At 52.3% G+C, this 15581-nt stretch overlaps 1 pseudogene; it reads right to left on the bottom strand.

Moving 5' to 3' along the window:
- Positions 1–343: 343 nt before the first annotated feature.
- On the bottom strand, positions 344–1615 carry LOC120844645 (annotated as a pseudogene).
- Between the last annotated feature and the right edge of the window lie 13966 nt (positions 1616–15581).

The following is a 15581-nucleotide window of genomic DNA, read 5'->3' as shown; positions in this document are numbered from 1 at the left end:
ACTCCCCCGGCCTGACACGGCGACAGAAAGGCTCGGCACTCCTCGCGATGGCCTCCTCCCCCCCTCGAGGGGGAGCCTTCCCGCGCGCGATGTCGACGCAGCTTCTGTTGGGGCCACCGCGGTCGGCCTCCCTGCCGGAAGGCGCTACCCCTTTGAGACCTCCACGATCGCTTGCCGAACGGCGTTTCGGGAGTCTCCCTTTTGCGAGACGAGTCCCCAGCGCTGCACGTGCCCACACCAGTCTGCTCGGGAAATGGACAGCAGAGCTCTCATGACGCGCTTTTGCAAGATGCATCACGAATCATTGAGAGCCTGTCCGGAGCCATGCGGTCCGTTTTGTCAGGACCGCGAGCCACGCGAACACCGGTCCGAATCCCCATACCCAAGTATAAGGGGTACGACGACGCGGTCAGCGCAACGGACTTCCTGGAGGATCTGCTTCACTACCAGCAGGCCATGGGGATGTCTGACCAGGAAATTCTGGGCCGCATTCTGCCGGTCGCCCTCACCGATCAGGCAGCCCGCTGGTTTCGCCTTGCCGGCCAGCATGCGCTCACTCTCTACGAGTTCCGGGTGTCTTTTCGCCAGGAATTCCTCCCCGCGGATTATGAGCGGAGGATGCGACGAGAGTTGGAGCGACGGACCCAGCACCCGGACGAATCGCTTCTCGAGTATGTCAGGGCAATGCAGGAGCTATTTCTAATAGCTGACCCTGCCGCCCCGAACGCCGAGAGAGTGGAGCGGGTAATCAGGCAGGCGCACCCGACGTTCGCCGCCTACTTACGAGGCAGCAGGTTCAGCTCTCTGGACGAGCTTGCCGCCGAAGCCCGCCGCGTCCAGGGCGATATCCTCGCAGCTCGCGCCTATCGGCCTCCGCCCCCGCCGTCGGAGTCCCTAGAGCCGCGCTGCGCGTGGAATGGAAACAGCGGATCTCGCTCTCGCCGGCCCGAGGTGTGCGCGGCCTATGCCGACCCGCGGGGAACGGACACTAGGGACATCTCCAATCGTGCTCTCGACCCCTACACCTTTGGCTTGCGAAGATGCTCCACAGAGGCGCAGGCGAACCAGCGTTATCGGGACCGCCCCGCGGACCCGAGGCCGCGCAGATGGGCGCAGACCGGGCACCTTGATGCCCAGAATGAGCGCCCCAACCCGCCAAGGAACTTGCGACGGAACCCGTCCCGCGGTTCGAACGTCCAGTGTTACCGCTGCGGTCGTCCCGGCCATTTTGCCCGAGAATGTACCGACCAGCGGCCCGCGCCTCAACAAGCTTCGGGAAACGGATCCGGCCGCCGCTGACGAGGCCGGCGGCGCGACGGAACGCGGGGGCCCCCTTGATTGCCCTCGCTCCGTCCATGTATCGGGTGGACTCTTCGCACGATGCGCCTGCCCCGTTCTTGGCTCTCACCATCGCCGGCCGGACGTTTGCGGCTCTCCTCGACTCGGGGGCGAGCGCATCGTTGTTCGGCGAAGACGTACTGGCACACCTGCAGGCGCACTCCGTGCGGCTAAGGGAATGCAACACGTCCTTTCGACTGGCCGCAGGCGGCACCGCCCAATCGAGCGGCGCCGTAAGGCTGATCGTGCGATGGGACCAACGAGTGAGACGCCACCGTTTCGTCCACCTCCCCGGCCTGTCTGTACCGGTGATTCTGGGGCGAGACTTCCTTGCTCGAACGGGGATGGTGATTGACGTCGCTAACGGAGGTTACCGTGAGGGCCCTTTTGGTCCAGTGAAACCCTTCTGCGAGCCCCCGGCCACCTCAACGGCCCCCATGCCAACGAGCGCCGCAAGCAACCCTGGTTGCGCGGGAGAGACTGTTTCTCCGAAACCGGTTTTGGGCTTCGCGTCCGCACGCCCGGCGCGTGCCGCCGGCGCGGCCGAGAATGCTTCGCACCCACTGCTGACACCCTCCTGCGGTGTTGCGGGTCGCGACAGGGCGCGCCTTTCATCGTTGTTATACTCTTATGACTCGATGTTCACGGACAGACCCGGCTGCGCCGACTCAGTGCGGCATCGGATCGACACAGGGGACGCTCGCCCCTGGCGGTGCAATCCTCGTCCGGTTAGTTTGGCTAAAAGAAAGGCCATCGACGCCGCCCTGGATGAATTGACAGACACCGGCGTTATCCGGCGTTCAGAGAGCCCATGGGGTTTTCCGGTCGTGCTTGTCCCAAAGAAAGACGGAAGCTCCCGCCTCTGCGTTGACTACCGCAAACTGAATGAACTCACGCGCAAGGACGCCTATCCGTTCCAAAGCATCGACTCCATCATCTCGAACCTCGGCGGAGCAAAGTTCTTTACGACGCTCGACGCTAGCAGAGGCTACCTACAGGTCCAAGTCGAACCCGACGATGCAGAAAAGACAGCCTTCGTCTGTCACCGTGGACGTTTTGAGTTCACGCGCATGCCGTTCGGGCTTACAGGAGCGCCAATGACGTTCCAACGACTCATGGACCGTGTTCTCGGGGAAGCCAGATGGTCCTATGCCATGGCGTACCTCGATGACATTGTCGTGTACTCGGACACCTTCGAAGATCACCTGCGTCATTTGGAGGATGTTCTTGGGAGACTAAGGGCCGCCGGAATGACCCTGAATCCGAAAAAGGCCCAAGTCGCCGAGACCCGTATCTCTTTGCTGGGTTTCACGATCGACCGCAGCGGCGTCTCTCCGTGCCCTGAAAAACTCCAGGCTATCCTGGAGTATCCGGCGCCGACGGACGTTAGCTCTCTGCGCCGCTACCTCGGAATGATAAACTTTTATCGTCAGTTTATCCCTGGTTGCGCGGCTGTCCAGGCCCCCTTAACCCGTTTGTTGAGGAAGTCGGCGAAGTGGAACTGGGGCCCCGAGCAGGAGGCCGCTTTCCGAAGCCTCGCTGATGCTCTCGTGTCCACCGCCAACCTCAAGCTGCCCGACTTGAACCGGCCGTTCGTGATACAAACCGACGCGAGCGACCGGGGACTCGGTGCGGTTTTGCTCCAGGAGCACCAAGGCGCGCTCCGACCGGTCGCCTTTTCCAGCCGATCATTGACGCCCGCCGAAACCCGATACAGCGTGACCGAACGGGAGTGCCTTGCCATGGTGTTCGCGCTCCGTAAGTTCGACATGTTCGTTGACGGGACGACTTTTATCATTGAGACCGACCACGCCGCTCTGAAATGGCTCACACGCCTCCGAGAGCCGGCCGGTCGCCTGGCGAGATGGGCTTTGACGTTGCAGCGCTACGACTATGAGGTGCGCTACAGAAAGGGAAGCACGAACGTTGTGGCCGACGCCTTGTCTCGGGCCCCCATTGCGTTTGCTGACCCCTCCACGTCAGAAACTCGGCCGAAATGTGTGATTGCGTCCGAGCCACGCACAGCCCAGTCCGACGAGACACCGGCACCCCCGGGGCTCTCTGACGGAACCGTGAACCATGTCGACTCTTTTGGAGGCGTGGGGATCCCCTTTAGCAAACAAGAGCTACGAGAAGCTCAGCAGAACGATCCATTTTGTCGAGAAGTAATCGACGGGCTCCTGGGAGAGCGCGACTCGTCGGAGTCGGGCGGCGCGGCCGCGGGGCGATCAGCTGGTATTGCTGGAAACGCCCAGCGTCGCTGACGGCTCGAGTGATCCTAGATAAGCTAATGGAGGTGTTCTCGCGCTTTGGGTACCCTCAGGCTTTGATAACGGACAATGCCAGCGTCTTTACGTCGAAGGTATTCGTGGACACCTGTGCGGCCCTCGGCATTAAGCACAATAGGACCACGACGTACCACCCCCAGTCGAATGTGACCGAACGCGTGAACCGCAATCTCAAACCTATGCTTGCAGCTTATGCGGAGCGGCACAAGGATTGGGACACTTATCTCCCTGAGATTGGGTTTGCCCTCCGATCCACGGTCAACCGATCGACGGGATTCACCCCTGCCCTGCTCACATTTGGGCATGAGCTCATGAATCCCATGGACCGGGTTCTGGCAGCCAACGGCGGGGTGAACGACGCGCGACCAGCCTATGCTGACTACGCCCGGCAGCTACAGTTTCGGTTAACGGATATCTTTTCCGAAGCCCGCCGAAATCTGGAAGCTGCGCAGGCTAGCCAAAAGGCCCAGTATGACCGCATGTTTAACACGTAAAATAAACACCCGATTATCCCTTGCCTTCGGCGTGTCCGTGTGCTCCCTTTTGAGAGTCCCGGCTAACGGTTGCAGCCGACAGTCGAACCCGCCGCAGCGCTTAGCATGATACGCTGCGGGGTGGTAGGTTGAGCGGTCGGCCTCCCTGCCGGAAGGCGCTACCCCTTTGAGACCTCCACACCTTGGAGCACATGTGGAAGCGGCACGATCAGCAGCTTCATTGCCGGGTATACCAACGTGACTAGGCACCCAGCAAAAAACTATCTGCAATTTGTTGTCCCTAGCCGCAGGAACCACTTTATGTTGTAGCTCAGTTATTAAAGGGTTTTTTGCTATCTCAAGGGAACTGAGTGCTCTCCGAGCACTTAGCAAATCAGTGTAAACTATAAATTATGGATGCCTATTTTTGATAATATAGTCAGTGGCCAATAGTAAACCATATAACTCGGCAGTTAAGATAGTTGCCCTGGAATTAATCTTCCGAGCAAACTTAAGTGATGGTCCAATCACGGAACAGCCGACAGAGGAGTCGGTTTTTGTGCCATCAGTATAAAAGCTGGTGTAGTCTTTATATGTATTTTGTAGCTCAAAGAATTCCTGTTTTAAGAGTTCTGGTGGAGTATTTTTCTTAGTATACCCAGTGAGTGACAGGTTTATGATGATCAGACTATGCTCCCATGGTGCCACTGTTCCCAAAAGCTGAGCAACAGGTGGGTTCATCTGAAGGCTAGCCGAAACAGCCGCGGTCTTGTTCGGCAATGAAAAGGGAGGCTTAACAGTGAGCTTACTTCGGAATGTTCGTTCAAAACGTGTTTCCTCGACTAGTTTCCGACACGGATGTTGTATTACAGACCGTATCCTAAAGGAAATCATTAAACCTATGACATCTCGCTTTTTCTCTAGAGACATTTCATTAGCTTCAGCATAGAGGCTCACCACAAGGGATGTACGAAACGCACCGGTGGCAAGTCGGATCCCTGCGTGATGAATTGGATCCACCATTTTCAGTGTTGATGCACTCGCTGATCCATACAACAAACATCCATTATCTAAACGTGACCGCACAATCGACCTATAGATTCTTAGAAGGCACAGTCGATCGGAGCTCCAAGTCATGTCGAAGAGAACTCTCAGAATATTATGGGATTTATGGCATTTTTGTTTTAGCGTTTTGATGTGTTGGCTGAAAGAGAGCTTGGAGTCGAATATAAGTCCTAGAAACTTATACTCCGTTTTTATTTGAACTGGTGCACTGTATATGGTGAAAAACAAACACAAGCAGTCTTCTTCGCGGAGGACTTAAATCCGTTATTGTCAGCTCACCTTGTCACATTATCAATAGTCAGTTGAACACGCCGTTCGCAAATTGAAAGGTTACATGAGGAAACAGCGATCTGGAGGTCATCTACATACAACGAATAGTGGACTGATGGTGGTATGACACGCGCGATAGAATTTATTTTTATAGCAAACAAAGTAACACTTAGGACACCGCTCTGTGGAACACCATTTTCCTGTACAAACCATCGCGAGTGTACAGACCCCAGCCTTACTCGGAAGGTGCGTCTACCTAAATAGTTTCAATGGCATGGAACATGCGGCCTTGGATACCAATGTCCAATCAAGTCCCTCAAAATTCCATACCCCTAGGCAGCATCATATGCTTTCTCGAGATCGAAAAACACAGAGAGGCAGTACTGCCTATTGACAAAAGCCTCTCGGACAGTTGTCTCCAATAGACCGATCTCACCAAGCGTTGCACGCATGCGTGGCGCCGCCATAACTGTAGTTCATAGGGTGCAGACTCCAGTTCACGAGATAGCTCATGCTTCTTCGGGGTCTGCTCGCGCAAACCTCCAGCAGGGTTGTCGCGCGTGCAGAAAGACTACAGCTCCCACGATGCATGGCGGCAGCGGTGGCGTACTCAAACTAGCTGGTGAGATCGGTCTATCGAACCAATTGATCCTGTGTCGAACGAGACGAGCGGAAACCGCACTGATATTTATCCAGGATGCAATGTTTTTCCAAGTGCGGGATCAGTCGTCTATTAATCATTTTTCGAAGGCTTTACAAAAGCACCTTGTCGATGCTATTGACCTGAAACTAGTAACAGCATCTGAGTTCTTTCCTGGTTTAAGCAAAAGGACAATTGTAGCCGTTCTCCATGCTGATGGAAAACGCCCCTCCTCCCATATTCTGTTGAAGAGGAATAAAACCAGATCGAGTTTAGATGGGTGCACATGATTAAACATGAAGTAGTGGATACCGTCAGGACCAGTTGCCGAGGGTTTGACGCTATGAAGGACCATCTTTAGTTCAATAAGAGTTAAGGATCTATTATACGGCTTCCGGCCACCCCAGGTGCCTTTATGGTCCTCGCTCCTTTCTGCTGTTTTAGCCGAAGAAATGATGGTGAATAGCGCCTGGAACTTGAAACAAACTCGAAATGTTCACCAAGAATATTGGCTTGTTCCTCTAGACTCTCTGGACAGGTTCCGTTGCAAGATAACAAGGGGATGGTGAAAGGACGATACAATCCATTGGTTTTGTTAATTCGGTCCCAGACCTCTTTCGGGGATGTGTGGCTCTTTATTGATGTCGCATACCCTTGGAAACTTGTTCTTTTCGATTGCCGGCGAACGTACCGTGCACGGGCCTTCATTTGCTTAAAATGAAGACGATTGCTTGATGTCGGATACCGTCTAAGTATGCTCCATGCCTTGTTTTGTTTTGTCCGCGATTCTGAGCATTCTTGATTCTACCAAGGCTTTGGACGGCGTGGGAGGCGTCCCGAGGTCATGGGGATTGCCAATATGGCTGCCTGAAGGATACTATTCGTTAAGTATTCATTCACTTCATCAATTGAAAGCTTGTCAAGAAATGTGCATGCAAGCAGTGAGAATTCCCTGAATTCTTAAGTTTGCCTTCTCAAATTTCCAGCGGGGTGTTCGGCTGGGAAGGGTCACACCTGGGTTATTTCGTCTTAAAACAATCGGCGTGTGGTCACTGCCTAAAGGAGTATCTGTAACCTGCCATGAAAACAGTGAAAATAAAATAGGTTCACTTATAGAGAGGTTAATTGATGTAAATGAGTTTGTGGGTGTACTAAAATATGTAGGTTTCTTTTCGTTAAACACACACAAATTTGTAGACAAAATAAACCGTTCGACAACTTCTCCACAAGTATCGCGTCTAGTACTGCCCCATAGAGGATTAAGTGCATTAAAATCGCCAAGAATATTGAATGGATGGGAGAGTTGAGCAATGAGTGACTCAAGGTCTTCACACCTTATATGAAAGTTTGGAGGAATGTAAAGTGAACAAAGGGTCATCAGGCGGATTTACAGAATGCGAAAAGCCGCTGCTTCCAAGGCGGTCTGCACGGGAACCTCAACACATGCAGCTGATTTTTTTCACTACTATGGCCACGCCGCCAGAAGAGTGCGACGAGTGACCTCTATCCTTGCAGAAAATTTAAAGTGCCTAAAGACACTAGGCTGACTCCCCTTCAGGTGAGTTTTCTGGAAACACAATGGCAGTGGACGATATTCCTCCAAAAGGGAGCAAACATCATCATAATTATGCAGGAGACCTCGGCAGTTCCGCTGAATAAGACTCATTGTCGGTAACAAGTTTGGAACTCAGGACCTCGAGTTCGTAGCCCTAGCGCATGAGCAGCTAAAGCTGTAATGCACCACTCACAAAATAGGGTTCTGAGAAAACATCTAAAAACGAATTTAATAAAAAACGAAAGAGGGCATGAACAGGTGTGGATGTCAGCAGGAGGGCAGTTCTGACCAAACCTTCAAGGAAATACAAATAAAGATAGTGCCCCAGGCGAGGGAGTCGCCAATAGTCCTCTGGCTGATCCTTGTGGAATTGCCCCCTCTGACCTCCAAGGGGGTCGAGACTTTGGGCCAACGCCACTGGCGAGGGAGTCGCCATTATTCCTCTGTCTCAAATGATCCCTAAGACGGAGTGGGGTAATGCAAGTGAGCGACAAGGAACAGCGATGCTGTGAGGTGTATGAAGTGTTAAGGAACAGTTTTGGGAGAGTTGAAACAGCATCCACGACTAAGCACTTGCTATGTGCCAGCTTCTGGACCTGTCGCTTTAGTCTTTTTTTTTTTTTTTTTTGGTCCTCAAATTTTGACGAGATTTTACCACCCTTCGGGGCAGGTGGAGGCTCCGGCGGACTGCTGGCGACATCCATTGCCTCAACCTCGCGATGCAAGGAAGTTGAAGGGCGCCCCTCAAGGCACTGTGACTCTCTCGTCACAGTTTTCTCACGAGGACGTGCGGGCAGACGGCGCGGGGCCGTCGCCTTTGAGGATGCGGTCTGAGTTGAATCCCTCTGTTCTTGAGGGACTCCAGGTGAGACGTTGGGGGCTTCGGGTTCGCGCGGGGCTGAAAGGTCTAAAAGGCAGACCTGTGTTTCCACGGAAGCCGTTGTCGGTGCAGCCCCCTTGCTGACCGCACCGGCGTAGGTGCCTCTCTGCAAAAATGAGAGGCGTTTTCGGGCTTCAAAGTAGGTCAGATTTTCCTTGGTTTTCAGTGTTACTATTTCTTTTTCTTCTTTAAACTTTGGGCATGAGCGGGAGTATGCAGGGTGAGCGCCCGAACAGTTCACGCATTTGGAGAAATCACTTGCACAGTTGTCAGTAGGGTGATCATTACTTGAACATTTTCCGCAGGTTGTCCGTCCCCTGCAAGTGGCTGCCCCATGTCCGAAACGCTCGCAGCTAAACCAACGTGTCGGATTGAGGATAAACGGTCGAACCTTGCAGTTGAGATAGCCCGCCTTGACCGACTGGGGGAGGGTCGTGGAGTAAAATGTAAGCACAAGGTGCTTCGAAGGCTTCTCTTGATCATCTCGACGAAAGTTAATACGCCTCACTGCAATCACAACCTGATTGCTGAGTCCTTCAAGGATATCATCCTCAGTACTTTCCAACAAATCATCTTCGGAGATCACGTCCCGAATGGTGTTGAGAGAACGGTGTGGCGTTACTGTGACTTTGTGATCAGCTGTACTAGTAAGTCCAAGGAGGGCTATTTACTCTGTTGCTCTGTTTCAACCTCGACAAGGAGGTCTCCAGAGTGGAGCTCCTTTGCTTTTTAAGATTTTCTAATAGATGATTCCAGGGTTTTTGCAACAAGGAACGGGGAGAGCTTTCCCAAGTGGTAGTTCGTATTTGCAGTGCATTACTAGAAACTCTGGGAAGTGTTGAGTATTATCAGTAGTCTTTAGAAGAACGGTGGCTTCGCTGCGAAATCTTTTCAGAGATCGATCAGAAGAATGTTTAGCTTTGGAACCCATATAAAAATGGGAGACCTTCAACATCTGCGGTGTGCCGCCCACCACGGAGCCCAACACGGGACAGGGTAAAGGCACATAACAAAAATGACTTTGCTGTGCACGTTACTGCACTAGCACCTACCCAGATGTTATACCCAAGAATGGGTCTAGTCTAGCGTCCTTCTCCACTCAAGGTTGGCCCTTGCCCCCAAGAAGGTAAAAGGGGAGTAGAGGGAAAAGAGAGAGGAGATGTATAAGTAAAGGTGGCAGTGAAACATCGGAGGGAATAGTAGAAGAAAAGGCGACTAGACTGAATCATCCAGGCCGGGCCTTACCAGGACTCCCCTCTACGAGAAGCAGGGGCCAAAGTGGTGTATTGCCTCACCCGGGGGGCCCCGAAAGGTCCAAACCCACCCCGGGCTCGACTCAACCACCAGGATGCCCTTTTCCTCGGACACGGGAAAGCCACGCACAGCCAGACGTGGGCGGGCGAACCCGCATGGCTCGGGGTCCGTGGAGACGCCACTTTCCAAGCACCTGCTTTCACAGGTGCCCCCTGCGGGGTCGTACCACATAGCCGGTTGATATACAAGCTGACTAAACTAAACTTATCCACAGGTGTTGTAAAATTGATTAAAAAGCTTTTTTGACTAACAGACACCAATCATTTGTGATTGGCAAATTGCTTGCCACCCCTCTTCCTGTGACGTCAGGTGTTCCGCAGGGGTCTCTACTGGGTCCTGTTCTTTTTCTTAGGTACATCAATGATCTTCACTCTAGCATCAAATCTTGCGCTCGTCTATTCGAGGTTTATTGCGTCATCTACCGTCCCGTTATGGACCCTCACGATGGTACAATTTTGTAAGATGACTTAGACACAGTTTCAAACTGGTGTGACACGTGGCTGATGAAAATAAATACACACTGTTGTGTTCGTGCCGACAGGAGCTACACCGCCGAATAATAACTGAGTTTTATTCGGTGACTAGCCATCAGCGACCGTTTGTCCTGCTGCCGCTCGAAAGTCCCTTCACGCGCTCGCTGCCCGTGCACGCGCGTCGTGCTCGTCGTCGTCGGTGCACCAGTTTCAAGTTTCTTTATGAAGAAAGGGAGGAGAGAAAAAAGCTGTACAAAACTGCTTGACAGTGCCCTCTCCTACCCCAACAGCAACAGCAGAAGAGGCACTCAAAACAAAACCACTCTCAAGAGTACACAATCAAAATAGTAAAGATAATATGCGTTTGTTGGAACAGTCTTCAATTGTTATATTCCGCGATAAAAAATAGTTTAACATTTTGGGTAGCTGGTATGTCACCATCTGATTTCCGTAGTTTGTTCTCGAGCGCGGGACCGTCCAGGCGTTGGCATGGCGGGTGGCATACGAGGTGTTTTGTGAGTGGAGGGAAGAAAGAGAAAAAAGACTGTTTCCCGGGTGGTTTGTCGCTGTTTCTCCGAGCGAAGCCAAAGCTAGAAGCACGGGACCAGCGCTTTTCGTGTTTCTCCCCAGCTCGCGCGCTCGAGCAAAGCCTGAACGCACGGAACTTTCGCGCTCGCGCTTCCAGCTTTGCCTTCGCTCACACATAAGGTGAAACGAAGTATAGGGCAAGCTTATAGACATAATAATTCGCGATCGATTATGACACTTCTCCGCCTTTTAAAGGCAGTCAGCATATCGTTCAGGCAGCCGCCTCAGGCGTACAAGGGTGATGCACCGTCAAGTTTTGTGCTAGAGACCGGTACTGGCGTATTGTGCTCGACGTTTTCTTTTGGTGGTTCACCATTGATGGGAATTGTCCACTGCGGCGCTGGTCCTTGAGCTGACTTTATACTCCTGTCTTCTTGGTGACCGGCCATCAACGCTTCCGCAACCGGCTGGTTTGATTGTTGGTTAGCTCGGTTGCTGATGTGGTCCTCGTGGCGCCGAACTGTTCCTCGCTATGTAGCGACTAGCCAGGATCGAGATCCCATCCTCTTTGTGACAGTGCGCGGCATCCAGTGTCCCGGCTGTGTGAAATCTTTCACAAATACGTTTCGGCCGACAGAGATTTTCCTGGGGGAACAAAACTGCTTAATATTTTCCGTGGTTTTCCTCCCTTGGTCGGCTTGGATACGACTCAGCCGAGTGATTGCAGTTGACAATTGTCGTCCAAACATCATCATGGCTGGCGTCTCCCCTTTTGTCGCACTTGTGGTTGTATGCTGCTTAAAAAGTAACCGAGCAAGTCTGCAGGCAGCACTACCTGTGCTGTCGTTGGCCAGTGCTTGTTTGGTTTCTTGCACCATTCGTTCGACTTGGCCGTTTGTTGCCGGATGGTACGGAGCACTGGTAATGTGCTTGATTCCGTTGTTCTTAAAGAACGCATCCATTTCTTGTGACACGACCGATGTTCCGTTATCCGTAACTACCTTTTCTGGTAGTCCAAATGTTGCAAACAAGCTCCTAAACTCCTCGATGACTGAGCTGGATTGAATATTTTTCATTTTTCGCACCTCCAGCCACTTGCTGTAAACATCCACAACAATTAGAAACATTTTTTCTTCCAGTGGACCGGCAAAATCAGCGGGGATTGTTTCCCATAATTGCGATGCTCGGTGCCAATCTGGAGCGGTTACTTCTGGTGGAGAGCGCTGGTGCTCCTGGCATGTAAGCCACGATTTGCCTTTCGCTCAATGTACCTATCGATGCCGGGCCACTACACATATCAACGCGCGGCGCTCTTCGTGGTCACCACGCCTCTGTAGCCAGCGTGCAGCAAATCCAATACTTGGGCTCTGCATCCGGTAAGAGCTATAATCCTTGAGCCGCGAGTGAGAGAGCGATTGACGGTCGACAGCTCATTCGCGATACTCTTGTATGGACGATAGTCTTCGTCCTTCAAACTTTGTAGGCGTCCTTTTTGAACCGCCTTGTACCCGTGGGTCAAAATCTTGTCTTGCCCTGTCATTTCTGCAATCTGCTCTGGTGAAAGTTGAGGAATTGGAGAAAGTGCCAACATCAGCACGTCTCCCGGCAGGCAAGGTTCGTCTACGTTACCTGGCAGAGGGAGTCTGCTAAGTGCATCCGCGTTCTGGTGACACGAACCTCAACTGTATACCAGAGTGTAATCTTAGGCACTCAGTTTGACGCACCATCTTGTCATACGTGGAGATAGTACCTGTGGAATGGGTATTGTCGACCCGAGAATTCCCAGAAGCGGTTGGTGATCTGTATAAATTGTGACGTGCCGCCCAGCAATGTACTCGTGAAAGTGTTGCACGGCGTACGCAATGGCCAACCCTTCCTTTTCGAGCTGGGAATGATTCTTTTCTGCAGCTCTTAATGTTCTTGACGCGAAGGCAACTGGGGCTTCCCGTTTTAAGTCATCTTCCTGTGCAAGTACCACTCCCACACCGTACGGCGATGCGTCACACGAAAGCAGCAACGACTTGTTTTCATCGCAGTGCGCCAAAACTGTGGACTCCTTGACCAGCAGCTTTAGTTTTCGGAAAGCCTCCTGGTGCTTGCCTGAATTCCATTCCCAATACACATTGTTCTGTAGAAGTTCATAAAAATCAGCTGCAGTTATGGCTCTATTTTTAAGGAAACGATTGTAGAAAGCCAGCAAGCCAAGAAACGCTTGCAGTTCCGTTTTTCCAGCCGGCTCTGGTGCGTCCAAGATGGCCTGTGCTTTTTCAATCGTAGTATGCACTCCTGCGGCGTCAATCCTGTACCCAAGAAACATGGCTTTGCTCACTGTGAAGTGACATTTTTCGCTCTTGAGCCGCAGCCCCGCGTTTTCCGGTTGCGACAGTACTTGGTCTAAACGGGCTGCGTGTTCTTCGCTGTTCGGTCCACTCACGATAATATCGTCCAAGTAGACGCTTATTCCCGGTATGCCAGCTAACGTCGTTTCCGTTGCACGCTGGAAGATAGCTGGCGCTGTTGATATTCCAAAAGGCAAGCGTTTTACTTTCTACAAGCCATTTATGGTATTGATGGTCAGAACCGCCGCGGCGACTTCGGACACTTTCAACTGCTGGTAGGCTTGGCGCATGTTCAACGTCGAGAACACGGTCCCTCCTCTTAGGTTCGCTAGGACTTCTGTAGTTGGTAGCGGGTAGGATGCCTTTTTTGAATCGACATTGACTGTACTTCTGTAATCGCCACCGCCCCCCCCCCCCCCCCCCCCCCCCAGAGTCTGATTTCACCACTTTTCTTACGGACAAGGACGAAAGGAGTGGCCCGGTTTGAATGCTGTACTGGTTCGATTATCTCTTGTCCTCCCAGTCGGGAGAGCTGCTAGATGAGTGCTGGTTGCAGTGCTAGAGGCACGGGGCGAGCTTTACAGAACTTGGGGGTCGCCCCTTCCTGCAATTTCAACTGCACCAAAGGTCCAGCGTATCCCAAAATGTCCTCCTGGGATACCGCGGAATGGCGTTGCAAAACCGCCTGTACTTGTGGTGGCGTGTTCTGCTGTTGCAATTGCTTTATTCCCCGTACTCTGATCTGGAGACCTTAGAACCAATCGCGCCCCAAGAGGTTTCAGCAGGGTCCCTCTCTTGCCAGAAGCGGTAGCACATAGTCCTTCGACTTCAATCTGACGGTAGCTTGGAAACGTCCGAGGAGCTTTAGTCCTTCACCGCTCCAAGTGTGCAATTCTGTGTCGTCGTGCGTAAGCTTCGGCGGAATCCGGGGCCATGTGTTACGGAAGGTTTCCTCGCTGATCAATGAGTGGGCAGCACCCAAATCCACTTCGATTACGAGTGACTTGCCTTCAATTCGAAGTATAACCTGGAACTTGGGAACGTCTGCAGTCGTTGCCAGCTTGTTAAGCTCATAAAATTAGCATCCAGGCCTGGTTGCTACCCCGCTCTTTTCCTCTGACGCTGCCATCATCTGGTTGGCTTTCTTATGTGTCTTGCTTCCTTGTTGCTTTTTCTTAGCGATGCAAGCCTTTTCAATATGTCCGCGCTTGTTGCAGTACCTGCAGTTCGTGCTTTTGAAACGGCACTCCTGCGGACCATGTTTTCCTGTACAGCGGTAGCAACGGCGGCCCCGCTGCGTCAAGGAATGCTTGTTTCTCTTTTCTGTCTTGACTTTTGGCTCAAATTTGCTTTTGATTTCTTTCTGCTGCTTAGACGAGCTCTCAGCTCTGACTGCAATGTCCAAAGCTGCAGAAAATGTCAGATCTTGTTCTGCGAACAGGCGTTGCAGCAGTAGCTCGTCGCGTATGCCGCAGACAAATCTGTCGCACAGCATGGTGTCCAAGGAGAGTCTGGTGTCCTGCCGTCGCGTTGCTGGTGTCCCAGTAGTATCCTCGGCACCCTAGGCCAGAGCTGCCGGTGGATGCTGCGATGACGTCGTTGCGAAAGCTGTCGTTGAGGTAGTCGCTTGACTGAAGTTTCAATCTACTGCCAATTGCTTCAGGGCCACGAAATAGTCATTTATCGACTCGTCGGCTAGCTGGTTCTTGCGCTGGAAGTTGAACCGGCTGTAGAGCTCAGAGGCCTGAGGGTCCAAATGTGCTCAAGGGTGGACACAAGTTCCTCGAAGCTGACAATGGCAGGCGTTCTAGGAGTTACCAAAGCTCGAACATTGTCGTAAGTGTCCGGGCCACAAAGCGTAAGCAGCAGTCCTCTCTTCTTTTCTGCGTTGGTGATTGAATTCGCCACGATGTAGAAACCAAAGCGTTCATTCAATCCATGACGACCAGGACTTGTCCGTGAAAGCTTCAATGGTTCCTTGCGTCGGCATGGCTTGCGGTGGCTGTCCTAGGCTTCGTTGGTTCGTATAGTCCCTCGTCGCCAGTGTTGTGTTCGTGCGAACAACAGCTACACCGCCAAATAATAACTGAGTTTTATTCGGTAACCGGCCATCAGCGACCGCTTGTCCTGCCGCCGCTCGAAATAGACCATTTGCTATATTACCAAAGCATCAAGGAGAATGCAGGGATTGGTGTTCCACGCGCCACACGCGCACGCCTTCCCCGTTTAAAAGATTCGGAGTAAATAACCAAACTAAAGCGTTGACGAACGCGCGCGCAAGAAGCCATTTTTTTATGTATTTGCTTTAGAAAAGTTACTACTGCTGAAGCCAGCACGTGCGACGCGTGGAACACCAATTCCTGTGTTCACTCTTGATGCGTGGGTAATATAGCAATAGGTCTATTCCCTTCACGCGCT

This window comes from Ixodes scapularis, unplaced genomic scaffold (genome assembly GCF_016920785.2).
Source record: "Ixodes scapularis isolate PalLabHiFi unplaced genomic scaffold, ASM1692078v2 PGA_scaffold5__190_contigs__length_132052651, whole genome shotgun sequence".
NCBI classification, from domain to species: Eukaryota; Metazoa; Arthropoda; class Arachnida; order Ixodida; family Ixodidae; genus Ixodes; species Ixodes scapularis.
The sequence above is the reverse complement of the archived record's forward strand: the minus strand, read 5'-3'. Positions and strand labels throughout refer to the sequence as shown.